Source organism: Eptatretus burgeri, chromosome 2, assembly GCF_056783735.1.
Source record: "Eptatretus burgeri isolate ZD-2024b chromosome 2, Ebu_testis_v1, whole genome shotgun sequence".
Classification (NCBI taxonomy): Eukaryota; Metazoa; Chordata; class Myxini; order Myxiniformes; family Myxinidae; genus Eptatretus; species Eptatretus burgeri.
This window is the reverse complement of record NC_140962.1, coordinates 88692334-88707409: the sequence shown is the minus strand read 5'-3', so window position 1 is coordinate 88707409 and position 15076 is coordinate 88692334. Positions and strand designations below refer to the sequence as shown.

Sequence of the window (15076 nt, the reverse complement as noted above, 5' to 3'; positions counted from 1 at the left end):
TTTATGTCTTCGTATATTTCCGAGTGTTTCAGTACAATATGAGCCTGTAGGTTTTCCGAGTTTACTGGTTCATAGTGTGATACCAGTAGGCTTATTAGTATTTTGTAGTTCTTTTGTTAAATTGTTAAACAAAAATGTTTCCTATGGTAATGGTGTGCCGGCATAATGTGCAAAATTATGCCAATTGTGTATTTCTGGTCTACCGTAATGTTTTGCCCTTTTTAGAGCTCACTTTTGGGGGTTCTGGTAGGGCCAATGCAGCAGACAATTTGTCTGGTAATGGACATTTTACACTCTGTGGGATGTATATATGATTTTAAAACTGGTTTTATCTAGTACCTCCAATGTTTGAGCTAGCCCCTTTTTTGGGGGCCCTTGTTGGGGCTTCTGGGGGCGTCTTTTGCAATAGTCGGCATGTCTGTCACATGTGGTTTTGTTGTAAGGTTGGTCATATGCATCATATGGAAGTGATACCAACTGGTACTTCCAATGTTTGATCTAGCCAATTTTAAGGACCCCTTTGGAGGGTCACCAGGGTCCTTACGCAGAGGATGGTACCCGGCAGAAATAACTTTCTATATGTCTTTTGATACTCTATTCATGCCCCTGTGCTCAGATATTAGTACCTCGTTCGTTTGAGCTCAGGGCCCCGGGCTCCTGGTCTATCAGCCTCCTCTCTCTTGCTCCATGGGAGCCGTCGAGCATGCTGAGGAACAGGCCGGGCCCCATCAGTGTGGATCTGATGTTTCACCAGGCCCGTACGTCCAATATCCTCAGGTGACAAGGAAAAGATTCCTATATGTCTGTCAACCAGTTTGTGCAAGGCCTCCCGCTGGGCATCCTCCAAATCTACACTACTCCGATTTACCATCTCGCAAATGGGATCGGGCCAATTCCTAGCAGACTCTGGAGACTCCCTCCGGGGCCGGTCCGGCTCGATGTTATCGTCCCTCAGCTCTGCGACTTATACCACTGGGGTGCAATCTGCCACCTTCGTGCCCCGTTTAACAGTGCGTGGTTCCGTGCTAACATTTATTACCCGGACGGGCATGATAGGCCCGTAGGTGTTTTCAAGGGTGCGGCCCACGACTAAACCTGGGGTTGATTGCCCCGCCAGTAGTTCGGCCAGGTTCCGGGACCACTGCCTCGGCACCCGGGGGAATGACCACGGAGTCGGGAGCTTCCAGCTCCATCCTCTCATCCGTGCCCATGTCCCCCCAATGGCAATTCCTCACCACCTAACTGCATGACTCCTCGGCCTAAGTCGATTTTGCAACCACCGGCGGTCAGCACATCCAACCCTATTAGACATGGGTCGCACACCTTCGCCACCCAAACCTCTATTTTTCTTTTAACAGTGCCCAATTTAAAGGTCACAAAACCACGCTCTATGATGGGGGCCATTGCCCCGGTAGCTAGCTGCAAACTATGATTTTGCAGATGGTGGATCTCATCCCACCCATCCACACTCGAATTAAGGACCACAGGGCTGATGATCGTGGCCCTTGCTCCTGTGTCCACACGGCGTCTACCCCTACGCCGGCAATTTTGCACCGAATTGTCAAACTACCATTGCCAATTTGGCCACAATTGATGACCTGTCGCAGCTCTGAGGGCTCTTCTATATCTGGGTCTGCCGAACATGCAGGTTTCCCTGGGACTGGCTGGGGGGGGGGGGCGGGAGGGGGCGTGATGTTTAGGCCCTGCTATTCCGGTCTGCCCGGGGCGGAGTTGGTGATCCGGGGGGCCGTGGCTCTTCCCTGCGCGGGGCTTTACAACCCCACTGCAGGTGGCCCTCCTTGCCACAGTTAAAACACTTCACCCGGTAAGGTGTGTGCCTCCGATACTCCGAATTATACCCCCTCTCATTCCGAATTGGGGTACCCCCTGATGGCCCATCCCCCGCCCCTCCTGGGCCCGATCGCTTCGGCCCAGATCTCGGCAACCGACGGTCGATCATGCCCTGGACCATCTTCTCCAACTGCGCCTGGTCGCCAAGGGTAGCCCCGGCTCCCAGCGCACCGTTGTTCACGGGGCCCACCTGCCGGATTGCCACTGCATGTCGCCCGGCCCCTCCAGTCGGCGACCTTGATGCCTCCCAACGGGCTGCAGTGTCAGCCGCCTTCTGGAAGTTCTCCGGGCAGCATGTGGTCAGTATTGACCCAGCATCGGTGCCCGCAAGCGCCCGGACAAAATGGTCCAGGGCGAGCTCCTCCCGGTACTCCGGCGCCATATTCGCGTGTGCGATCCCCACCGCGCGGCGAATATCGTGCGCCAATTCTCCCATCGTCTCATGGGGGTGTCGTTTGCACCCACTGAGCTGAGCCTTAACAAGTTCGCTCTGCTGTTCCATACCAAACAGGTTATTTAGGGCCAAATAGAGGTCTGCCAGTGTTGCCCCTTCCAAGGGTATCGTGGTCAAGACCTCTGATGCCGCACCGCGCAGTGCCGCCGTGAGCTGTGCCACGCCCTGCACCTGGTCCCAGCCGTTGCCCCTGGCCACGCAGTGAAATTGGGCCAAATACGCCCTCCGGTCCGTCTTCCCGTCATGCAGAGGCAGTGGCACCTTCTGGCCTTTCGGGGTCCGAACCCCACCTCCCAGTCCCTGAGGGACACATGGAGGGACGGACCCCCCAGATTCCAATGGTGCCCTACGGGCAGAGCCCGAGCCATTCGCCCGGGGAGTTTATTACCCCCGTCCGCGTCGGTGCACACTCCGCACCGTCCTGCTGACTCCCCCATGCCATCAGACTCGCTTTCTGCATACTCGCAGGAACAGTCATACTGGGGGCCCGCATTAGGCCAAGAGAACCGCGGCCTCTGCTCCCCCCCCCCAAACTCGGCATGCACACCCCCGTGTTGTGCAACCCTCTTACCTCGTTCAGTGACACTGGCCCCACCTGGCTACGATCTGCCTCGATGGAGCGTATTCTCTCCCTCTGTTCCATAAGGAGGTCATCCTGACTCTTACACCGGGTCTCAACACATTCCACAACTCCGACCTTCATATCTCCTATCTTCCCCTCCATTCGCGCTTGCCCATCTTTCACTTTTTCCAGGTCGTCTCTAACCTGCCCTATCTCCTCTTGTCTCTCTACTAACTCACTCTTTACCAGTCTCAATCCGTCTTCTGTCTCATTTATATGTCGGTCTAGCCATGCTCCCATTTCCTGCGTCTCTGTCTTGGCCTTCCCTCCCATTTCCTTAACCATCTCCGTCATCTCTTCGTGTCTCGTTTTACACTCCTTCTTTACGGCCTCCAATTCCTTCTTTGTTTCCCGCCTTAGTTGGTCTTATCCTTCCTTTACTTTTTTCATCCCTTGTCCTAACTTGTCTACCTCCTGCCCAACCGTTATTATTTTATTTGTTATGTCTTCCTTACTCTCCTTCACTGCGGCCTATACACCTTCTACACTCCCTTTCAATTTGTTCACCTCCTCTCGTATCGTGCCGATCTCCGCCATTTTGCCTTTCACCTCGTCCAATTTGCCCTCATCGCCTTTTGCCCTGCCTGGAGATTCAACCCCATGTCCTGCATTTCACCCCGCAGCGTTTGCATATTTGCATCCATTTTGCCATTCGTGGCTTGCAAATCGCCCCACAGATCCCGCGCGTTTGCATCCATGTCGCCCCTCATCACATCAAAATTGCCGTTCATTTTGCACGCATTTGCATCCATCTTGGCATCCATATCGCGCACATTCGTTTCCATTTTGTTTTCCATGCCATCCATTTTTGCCAGCAAAATTGTTAATAGCTGGCTCATGTCAAGTGTCCCTGTGGCAGTCAATTCGCCATTATCAGGCGCGGATCTGCCGGGACTGGGGAGGGAATTTGACGGAGGAGGGGGGGGTGTCATACACCGCAGCCCCCGCCGCTGCGCCCATTTCGGATTCTGCATTTATTTTCGGGGTATAGTCAACCTGCATAATGGAGTCCTGCATGGTGATCTCGTCCTGAGCCATAGATTCTATCATTTCTAAACCTATATCTAATCCCTCCTGCCCCCGCTTGCCTTGAGCTGCCATTTTGCGTATCGGTGATAAAAAATTTCAACGCTCGGAATTTAATGGAACCGGAGGGTCGCCTTGCACACCCTTGATCCGGTTCCGTTAATTTAGTTTAGAGGAGGATGAATTTGTATACCACTCCTGACACCAGTGTTGTGGATTCTCGCCCGTTCGGCGTGCTGGCGACCGCCTTTATCTCAATTGCGGCCCTGCGCGCCCACCGAACGAGCAATCTAGTCGCAGCTTTTAGGATCAACGTTGAAACCCAGCTACGGGTGTTGTTAACCACACCATAAACCAGCCAACTCTTCTGTCCGCGCTACAGGGTCGATCGCCGAATTGTCGATGTACCTAATTATTCACACAGACAGAAATGCCGGGGATTTACACCTCAACGGAGCCTGCACGAAAACGAGCCGCTTTAAGCAGCTCGTTCCGTTTGCGATTGCCGAGCGGTTTTATATTGCCAAGCCCCGTCGGACCAGATGTACGTTTATTCGGCTATTAATCAGCCAACTAATTATTCCGAACGCAATTATGGCAGGAAAGGACGCAACGATCAGGTGACATTTCAACAATGGGGACATTTATTTTCACACGTATGCAATGAATGGGGGGGATGGGACATGACACGAGTGAAAACCTACAGCCGATATCTATTTATTATGTACATGCACTTAGTCAGTTCTACTTGGTTGACAAGGTGCCACAGACTTTCATCCAAAACCCCAGAAAAGCAAGAACAGGGCTCGTGAGCCTTATGGTTGCTCAAAGCCGGGATGACCGAAGGGGCTCCGAGAGACCGGGCGGGATACCTGGCCACCCTCGTGGTGACTCGCTGGGCCCTGGTTCGGCGACCCTCGGTGTCTCTGCCCGCGCTGCCACTTCCGAACTCTCCAGCTCTCCACACCAACTCCAAACAGCTCTCCACTGCCTCCGAGCTCTCTCTCTCCAAGCCCGGACTCGACTGGACTCCCTCAACTCTCTTCCCAAACTCGACTGGACTCCACCAACTCCCAACTTAACTAATTGGTTTTCAACGAGCGAACGCGGCCTGTTATAGTCCCAAGGGGAGGGGTTTTCGCTCCCTCACCTTCGACCCTTCACCCCCGGCTGGCTCCACCCCTGTTCGCCTCCTGATCCGTTCCTGCTGTCAAACGTGCCGTGTTGGAATCACCCTGCCACAAGCGGACATGATTGAAATCACTCTGCCACAAGCGGACGTGGTTGAAATCACCCTGCCACAAGCGGACGTGTTTACTACTAATAATACTACCTCAAGATTCACAGCCCGGCACACGAATAAATCCGTTATACCTCAGTGGGGAAATCTAACCTGGACACACACTTAGGCCAAAAAAAAAAATGTTGCATTGGCGTAACGGGTCACTGAAAAATAGGGTAGGTCGGTCGGGATCTTTTTTTTTTTTTTTTTTTCCTAATAAATCCCTCCCAAAATCTCCCCCGGCTCGAGTACCACCCTTTTTGTCGGCGGGTTCTGTCCGAAACACTTCCGGGTTTTTGCGATCGCGATCACAATCAACAAGATACTTGAAAACGATAGCAAAACAACAAAAATAGCAATAAAATAGGGTCGGCAAAATTTTTCGATAGCAAAAAAACAAAAAAAAAAACGTAGGGTCGGCGGAATTTTTAGGGTCGGGCGGGTTACGCCAATGCAACATTTTTTTTTTTTTGGCCTTATCGACATAACTGATCTTCGGGGAACCTGAATGGTGTTCTGTGAATTTCCACAACATATTGTTACGGCTGTGGAAATTCGCAGAACACCATAAAGGTTCCTTAGATCAGTTATCCCGGTAAGTGAGTGTTCAGATAGGTTTCCCCACCGTTGTTTAGAGGGAATTCTTCGTGTTCATCGGGCTGTGACCCTTTGAGATAGTGTTTTTCTTTCTCTATCGTTATTTTGAACCGACATATCTCGCCCACCATTACAACAAACCACGATGCCACAATGCCAACCACGCTACAATCGCCACAACACCACCACCATTTAACCATCTTCGCCACTACGCCTATTTGCCTGCTTACGTGTTGTATAATAAATCTGCTGGTCTAAAGGTACCCCGTTCGTCGCGTCCTCCTTTCACCCCATTGAAATGCCATCTTGCATCGCGGAATAAATAGTTGGGTTTAAATACCCAGTAAATAGAATCGGATCCGGCGAGGTCGGCGATAATACCCGCTGGGTTATCACTGCAGAACGGAACGGACCGCTTAAGCGGTTCGTGTCCCAAGCCAACCTGCGTCGAGGTACGGTCGCCCGGTCGACTGCCCGCGCAGGTACTTAGGTATATCGAGTTTGGCAAGTGACCCTATCTTGCGTGGGTAGACAATTGGCACGGCCATGGTGGGGTTGAAGACCCACCTGTGACAGGGTTCCGGCGTTAGCTCCCGAAAGTCAGGACTGAATTGTCCGTCCGGTGGGCGACGCAGTTGCTATTAGTGGGAAGCGGCCGATCACAAGCTGGCGGGCGCGAATTCGCAACAATATATATATATATATATATATATATATATATATATATATATATATATATATATATATATATATATATATATATATATTATAGTTGATTTGTACAACAACATTTTAATATGTATTTCAATAAATTAGACATTATCAAAGCTTTTCGACTTGCACTCTTCAGGATAAAACAGCAAGCAGATGAAGAAGAAGCACCAAACTCTTTTTTTTAAAATTACAATGTAATGTCTTCAACGTTTATTGGTTGAGAGAAAGAAAGGACAGGATTACCTGATTGGTGGAACCATCGAGCATCATGAATAATGTCGGCGGAAATGAACCAGCGGAAATGAAATGGAAATGAACCATCATGAATAATGAATAGGCGGAGATGAATCACCAAGAACTGGCAGAACTTGAAGTGCCGTCCCTCGGATGATTCTTGAATTGACTCTTGAAGCACACAGTGAAACTCAACTCCTGAAGCACATGGTGAAAGACCGTCTCCCTCCATCTACCAACATCGATCAATCTCATCTTCTCTCTTGCTCATCAATCATTCTTACTGTCTCCGTTAATAAAACTCAAAATCTGATTGGCCCAGATGTGGATGAACCAACCAATCGGCATGCAATCAGCAGAGTGACATCATGCAGGCACCATCATGCACCATGATGGCTGCTGGTCGTTATCTTTTATCTTTCCTGACAAACTCTGGAAGTTCACAACCCATTGGCCAAAATGCCCATGAGTCAGCCAATGCACAAGCGACAGGCCATTTGATGCATCTTGGAGAATATCTGTTCAACAACCACTCCAGTCAACAACAATGATGCCACACTGGTGGGAATGCTGGAAAAGTATTTTTGAAATGCTTTTCAAGTATTGAAAAGGGTTATTAGCAAAAATAGGAAAGGGACAGATTCAGCCTTACCAGGGCTGAGGGCTAAGAATATTTTCGGGCCGATTTCAAGGCATAAGCGCCACCCCCCAAAGTACAGGTTGTATGCGTGTACCATCTCGTGGAACAGAGCCTTTTGACTACTGGAGTATTCAACAAAGCATTCGTGAGCACTTTCCGTTGGTGGGTTGACTGTGAAAAAAGGGAACCATGGTTGCTTCATGTAGCTTTCTTTGACGAGAAGGGCCAAGTGTTGATAATTATATATTCCTCGTCACAGCTGGAGGTGATTAATTACATCAACATCAGATATGACTGGCCATTCCTCCAGCTATGAGTGAGATGTGATTGGGCTTTTAGTATCTACTAGATGACCCGTAAACCTGTTGGGTTCCCGTTGTGACAGCAGTTGATGAAAAAAATTAAAAAGACACGAAATTTTAATCTAATTTATTTAGAAGAAAATTTGAGCATTTACCTCAGGAGTCATCATTCAACGAAGCACGCATCTAAACACAATTTTAGTTATTAACGAACACGGAAGTTTTAGATCAAAATGGCAATGTTTATTTTATGCTTAAAAATAAATCGTTCTTTGTCTATACTTAATGTTTGAGATTTTTTAATAAATCATTTCAAGAAAAAATAAAAGATAGCTCCAGCAAACTATACTGCTGAGGTTGTTTGCATTGATCAAATTCTCCCAAAGAGTACTTAACTGAATCAGGAATTGATCTTTTAATAATTTTTTCGTTGCCCGATTTGAACGAAACTTGATATTGTACACCGCAGGCGAATGGTGAGTAAGGTGGCCCTAAAATCTTTGTGCTATCATGTACCGTTTTGGCTGTATTTCGGGAACATACAAGATGAGAGTTTTAGTAATATATATATATATATATATATATATATATATATATATATATATATATATATATATATATGATAGATAGATAGATATGATAGATATGTTTGTGATATCAGCATTGCATGTGGTACATGCTTGGTAGCCTTGATGGTTCGTGTTTCATTCTATGCTGTCACTGACAATTTGGGAACAAGTGATGAAACCAATTTTGCAGCTGATGGTGGCATGCAGTGTTGAGGTTCTAATGCATGTCTGCATGTAAATGCCTGCTGCCCTAGACGCAATTACGCCTCTCATCAATAATTGGAGGGAACAACCAATCAGCTCTCACCAAATCAATTACCCCAGGTGGCTAGGGTTATCAAATAAATTCAGTCCCATGCTCTTCTAGCCATGCAGTTTTGGCTGTTATGGGACCTAATCTGTGCTTTGCTTCTCCATCAAGCTTGGGGAGGGGGGGGTGTAAACCATAATTCAATTGACTTGGATTGCATGGTCACATGTAAATAATTGTGTGGTATATGTTGGCCTGATGAGACCACAATAAGTACAAAACCATGGTCGATGGTCAACTGTCCTTTATTGTTGTGCCATTTTAAATCCTCAGTCTTTAAAATAGACTCAAGTGTAGCCCGTGGAAGGCATCAGGAATTGGAGGCAAAGTGCTGCACATATGCAGATGACACTAAGTGTTGTGTTGCCTTTTTGGGGTCAGAAGAACCTTTTATGGATTTATTAATATGCCCGGCTGCAGTCCCACATCCTGGCTGGTGTGCCGCAAGGCAGAGACAATGTGCTCGTGTGACAGATGAGAATGGGTTAAGATAGTGAGCATCAGAGAAATAACAATCAAGGACCACAAAATTTAATATGCAAAACATGAATATAAAGGACCATGGTGAAAGCCTAAAGGTAATCAGGCCTGAACCAAGCAGAACAAGGGTGAACAAAGTACACCACCCCATGCCAAATAAATAAATAACAAATCCTCCAGCACGCAACATTGCCAGGGTGCTTTTGGTGCCCGGCAATGCCGCCATGCAGCACATGGAGACAAAATTTGGAGGGAGCCATATACAATAATTGATTGATTAATTGACGAATTCAGTCATTAAAATCATTGAATAATAGTCTTAAAAAATTAATTTCTTAATTAATTGGCCGATAGCATACAAAAACCACCACTGTTTTATCCGAATCTGTAACTTTTGAAAATTAACTAATTTCTTGAAAAGTGAATAGTTAATCGAATAATTGATTAATCAATCAGTCAAAAATACCATTTATAGCCAAATCGCTTGTTCACTGTCATGTTCAAATATCAGCTTCCCAGCTCAAAAGGTGCCTGAGATATTGCCAAGATGAGAAAGAAAAGAAATAAGTAATTCATAAATCGACAACAATTAAGTAATTCATCAATTAATTGATTAATCAAAAAAATTAAAATGCTCTTTTTACAAAAGCACATCTTCACTTTTGTCCCCCGATTTCAGCTTTCTCGCTCAAAGGATGGCTGAGATATCACCCAGTAAAACAAACAAACAAACAAACAAACGGAGTAAAAACGGAATCCTCCCTTCCTTCAGCACCCAGCAATGATGTCATGCATTGCCTGGATATGGAATTTGGAAGGGGCAGTGTGCAATACAATGTTCAAGAGAAGAGAGAGAAGGAATCATGGACAATATATTAAAGTGAACTGCAGTATTATAAGGTTTTTCGTTGTCAGGTGTGAGTTGACCTGTTTTATGTTATCGTCTGAGAGTTCATCTCATAATGCGAGGATCCGAGGTTCAAATTTCATAAATCAAGTTGATTTATCAATTGAATTGTAATATACAGTACTTATAATCCATAGGAATAACGTTGCATTTATCTTTGCATCCTTTGTGAAAGATCTTTCCTACAGGATGAAAGATCTTCCATAAGCATTGACATGCAAAGCAAAACAACATCTTCTCTTCAAAAGAAGACATCCATAGGCACAGAAGCTTGACAAACTACATATTATAGCACACAAATAACAGGATGCAGTGAAAAGAGGAACTATGTAATATTATCACTGATTTATAGGTTGTTATGCTGTGCATTTAACCAGATTGCTCTGTGGGTAGCGGCAACCTATGGAAGTGTCACCATTCATGGTTTTCACCTCGCCTCCCACCACCCTCACTTTTTCTTGTAGCAGTAAGCAAGCGAGCTATGGAAAAATCAAAGCGCGGTGGCTGAAAATGAAAGGCATTAATAATTCACGCTTCAGTACCGATTGGCACAATCCCCAAGCTCCAGAAAAGATGCAGGAACCTCTTCATTCCAAGCAGATCTCCTTTCCTGGTGTTGCACCTGCTGCTGAAACACCATGTGCAACCAAAGATTCACAAATAGCAAACTTCTGTTTATACATAGAAAGCTACTTTAGTTTAATCCATCTTAAAACATTCAGATGAGCACATGCATTACAAAAAACTTGTTTTGACATGCTATTGCTCCGTTGTATGCACTGACACCATACTGTGCATGAAGTATGTGATAATTATAATTTTCTTTATTTTAGCCATAAACCTCACTGCATTTGTAAACATGTTAATTTAGTTAATTTCATTTACTTAATTAATTTGGCTGCCCAGAGTTAATTTCGATTTAAAACAACTGTCCAAGTGGCCAGCCATTTCATCTCGTGCCAATTATTGTAGTTTCAGCAACACAACTTGTTTACAGTTATCTTTTTTATTTCGAGAATAATGTGTAAAGGTTCCCATAAATGCTCATAAATGCCAAGATCCTAATTTATATATTTCTGCATTTACATTAAAAAAGGAGTGATACTCCACAATATTAACATACTGTACTATCATAGTTGTATGTCTGCAATAAAATGGAGTTTGTTAACTATTGCAAAATAGTTAAAACAAAGGAAATAATGTTGTTTTTTTAATGATTGTTATCAACCTCTGCAAATTTTTGATTTTTGTTGACATTTTGGACAATCGATTAACCTTGATAGTTGCTTTGGGTTCAGCTTGATAGTTAATGGTTATGATTATGGTCATAGATAGAGGAATAGTCACTCTAAGGCCTAAGCTATTGTTTATAGTTCACCGCAAGTTGCCTTTGAATAGTGATTAAAATATATATATATATATATATATATATATATATATATATATATATATATATATATATATATATATAATATCATCATCATCATTTGTCAATATTCGTGTTAATATATTGTTGTTGTTGTTCGGGTAGATGGAGGAATTTCATAGGAAACTTAGGATTGAATGGAGTTGTTTGGTCTGTGGACATGTCAGAGACATCTCGATATAATTAAGTCGGGAAACTGTGAGCTTAAGTGTTACTGTCACCACACGGGGGGGGGGGGGGGGTGCAGTGTCAATTAGATAGGGATTAAGGATAAGTTCCCCCAGTATGTAATTGCCCCCCCTGTGACTTTTCCCTGTGTTTTTGTATTACAAGCCATGGAAGAAATGCGTTTTTATAAAATGACCTAGTAGAAAGAAGCCCCGCCTCCAAGGGTGACGGCAGGTGAAGTCACGCCCCTGAGGCTGATGATTGATGGGTGTGACGTTAGTCAGAGGAAGAGGAAGAAGATAGGACAGGGATGCAGCTCGTAGCGAGGAGGGGAACGCACGATTGCAGAGTGAGGGGCGCACGTGGTCGAGAGAGAGAGAGAACATAGCTAGGAGATGGCCTGTAAGAACAAGGCTTTACGGCTGGCTTTCCTTTGACGCATGAAGAAGACGGCACGATTCTCGTATTGCTGCTGAGGTGATTTGGCTCACGTGGTGAAGCAAGATGTTGGCCATCGACTTTCGGCTGGTCGCTTGAGATGGGCCTCGAAGCCTCGTGTGTGTCACCGAAGGGGACAGCGCCATTCTAAGCTACACGGGGTCTCTGAGCCATGGTATTGACTACCACTCACAAATTGCCTGACGTACATTTGTCCTGCTGCGAGAGAGAGACTGCTATTTTGCACGCATCTACACGTGCAGAACGAAATGCCTCAATTCCAAGTTCCACAAAGACTATCTCTGGACCAGGCTAAGTGCCAGAATACAGGAAGGATTTGCTTTTATTTTGTTTCTCCATGTCTGTATTTAAGTCTGTGTGTTAAGGTGCCTCGACTTGGACTTTAGTTTACCTCACACATTATTATATTCTGATTATTGTCCTTTGTAAATATTTGTCTATTTTCATTAAATTCCCGCATCTATTTTAAGTTGCTGTGTCCGTGTATTTGTTGTGGGGTTCGAGTATAAACCCTGCTGTGTTGTGCTTTCCCCATGCCTTCGTCGCTCTGCCATTGTGCCCTTCCCCTCCCGTGCACGTTATAATCTTGGTGGATCAACATGTCCGACTCCTAAGAAGAACCGCTCGGCTATCCGGGCTGACGGTGTTGACCGCCAGTCACCACAATTAGGGTCAGGGGGATTAATCTGGACCGCCAGCTCTGCGACAATATATATTGCAATTGTACTTCCTGGCTGTAATGGTGAACGTCAGCCACGGATTATGTCTCGCATTGTAAAACCACAGAATCCGCCAAAAACAACAGTGTCTGCCACTCAGATGATTGTTTCTGGTAATGAAAACCAAGAAACCAGAAGGCACGTGTGATCAGCAGAGAAATCAACATGTATGAAGAATGATGAGCGCTCCCCCAATCTCAAAAGGACGCAAGTCCAATGCATGCACACACCAAAGCATCACCTCTGACCCAGAGGCATCAGCCTGGCCACTCGTGTCAAAAGACAGATTTTACAGCATTATTTACAGCAGCAGCATTATTTTGCAACATTGGTTAAACATCAAACGGAGCCACCTATCCGGATTTTGGGATTATTTACCCTCGTCGGATGGCACAGGAGGAGGAGGAGGAGGAGGAGGAGGAGGAGGAGATTGGGACCATACTCTGTGCAGAGCATTGGTGCTGCTTAAGCAGTCTCCTTGGCTATTGGGCACAATCCTGGATGGGTCGCCACTCTGACACAGTATACCAGCAAGCTGGTACTCATTTTGCCGACCTCGGAAGGATGACAGGCTGAGTTAACCCCACCTGCTACTAATTCAACAGATGAGCTGGATTTGAACTCAGGACCCTCAGATCCAAAGCCCACCACCCGAACCATTAAGCCAACACCAGACATGAAGCAAGACTTTAATTTTTGACAAAATAAGTTATCAGGAGAATTTTGATTGTTTTCAATGAAAGGTGTGATGCAAGTTTAATGTTGTGGTCCAAAGTGCTTGTCTTATGATTTTGTTTAAAAAATAAAAAAAATTGATTCTCATCTTATAAATACTCTTCTGATTTGTCTACTAATGTGTTGTTATTATTTATGTAAGAGGAAACAGATTTATTCTTGTGCATCCTATAATATATGAATGCACTATAAAAGCTTCTCCATCGGCAATATACATTGAAGAAAGTTTTTTTGTTTTTTTTAACAGAGTACAAGGATTGAAGAGGAGCTTTTATACACTTGACAAATATGACAAGCTACATTAGGGGACATGTTTACTTTTACAGGAATATTACGACTACCTTCATGAATATTATGAAGAAGAGAAAAATTGACAAACTATGGGATTTGAAATGCATTTTTTTTTAAACAATGATCTCGGTGCAGGTTGTACGTAAATCACAAGACAAAACAGAAACATACTAGTAGTAATGCCCGGCATTGCTCGGGCTTTCTTGCATATTTCCTGAATAGCTGTTAGCGGTTAGGGGTTAGGGGTTAGCGGTTAGGGTTAGGGTTGCAGTTAGGGTTAGCGGTTAGGGTTTGGATTAGCTGTTAGGGTTAGTGTTAGGGTAGCTAACCCTAACCCTAACACTAACCCTAACAGCTTGGCATAGCAGAAGTAAACAGCGCCCTAGGCAAAGTGGAAATTTGCGTCCCCCGTATGCCTTAAACTTGAGTGGATTTGAAATGAAAATCCCATAAGGGATATCGATTTATCGATTTTTTTTCGAATATCGGAAGTGTTATGGAAAAAATTTATAGCCAATGACCTAAGTTGGACCAAAAGCCATAATTGTACCGAATTTGAATGGAATCCGTTGGAGTTTGTGAAAATGCATCAAAACGAATTTTGAGGGGCCTCTTAAGGAAGACAATAATATCATTAGTATATGTGCCAAATCTTGTTTCATTTCATGCAGTAACAAAAATCTGATGGTGGAAAAAAGAAAGGGGCATGCCAATATATATATATATATATATATATATATATATATATATATATATATATATATATATATATATACCCATCCACTGGGACCATACTCTGTGCAGAACGTTGGTGCTGCCAAAGCAGTCTCCTTGGTGATTGGGTACAATCCTGGACAGGTCACCACTCCGACACAGGATACCAGCATGCTGGCACTCATTTTGCCGACCTCGGAAGGATGACAGGCAGAGTCAACCCCACTTGGTATTAATTCAACAGCCGAGTGGGATTTGAACTCAGGATACTCGGATCCTAAGCCCACCACCCTAACCATTAAGCCAACAATAGGCATATATATATATATACATACATATATATATATATATATATATATATATATATATATATATATATATATATATATATATATATATATATATATATACATATATATATATATATATATATATATACATATATATATATATATATATATATATATATACATATATATATATATATACATATATATATATATATATATATATACATATATATATATATATATACATATATATATATATATATATATATATATATATATATATATA

The 15076-nt window shown here is 44.3% G+C and overlaps 1 protein-coding gene across 3 annotated transcripts in view; it reads left to right on the top strand.

Annotated features, from left to right (window-relative positions):
- LOC147032524 (contactin-3-like) overlaps window positions 1–15076 on the top strand; it is a 217909-nt gene that overhangs the window by 26351 nt on the left and 176482 nt on the right. The window lies entirely within an intron of this gene.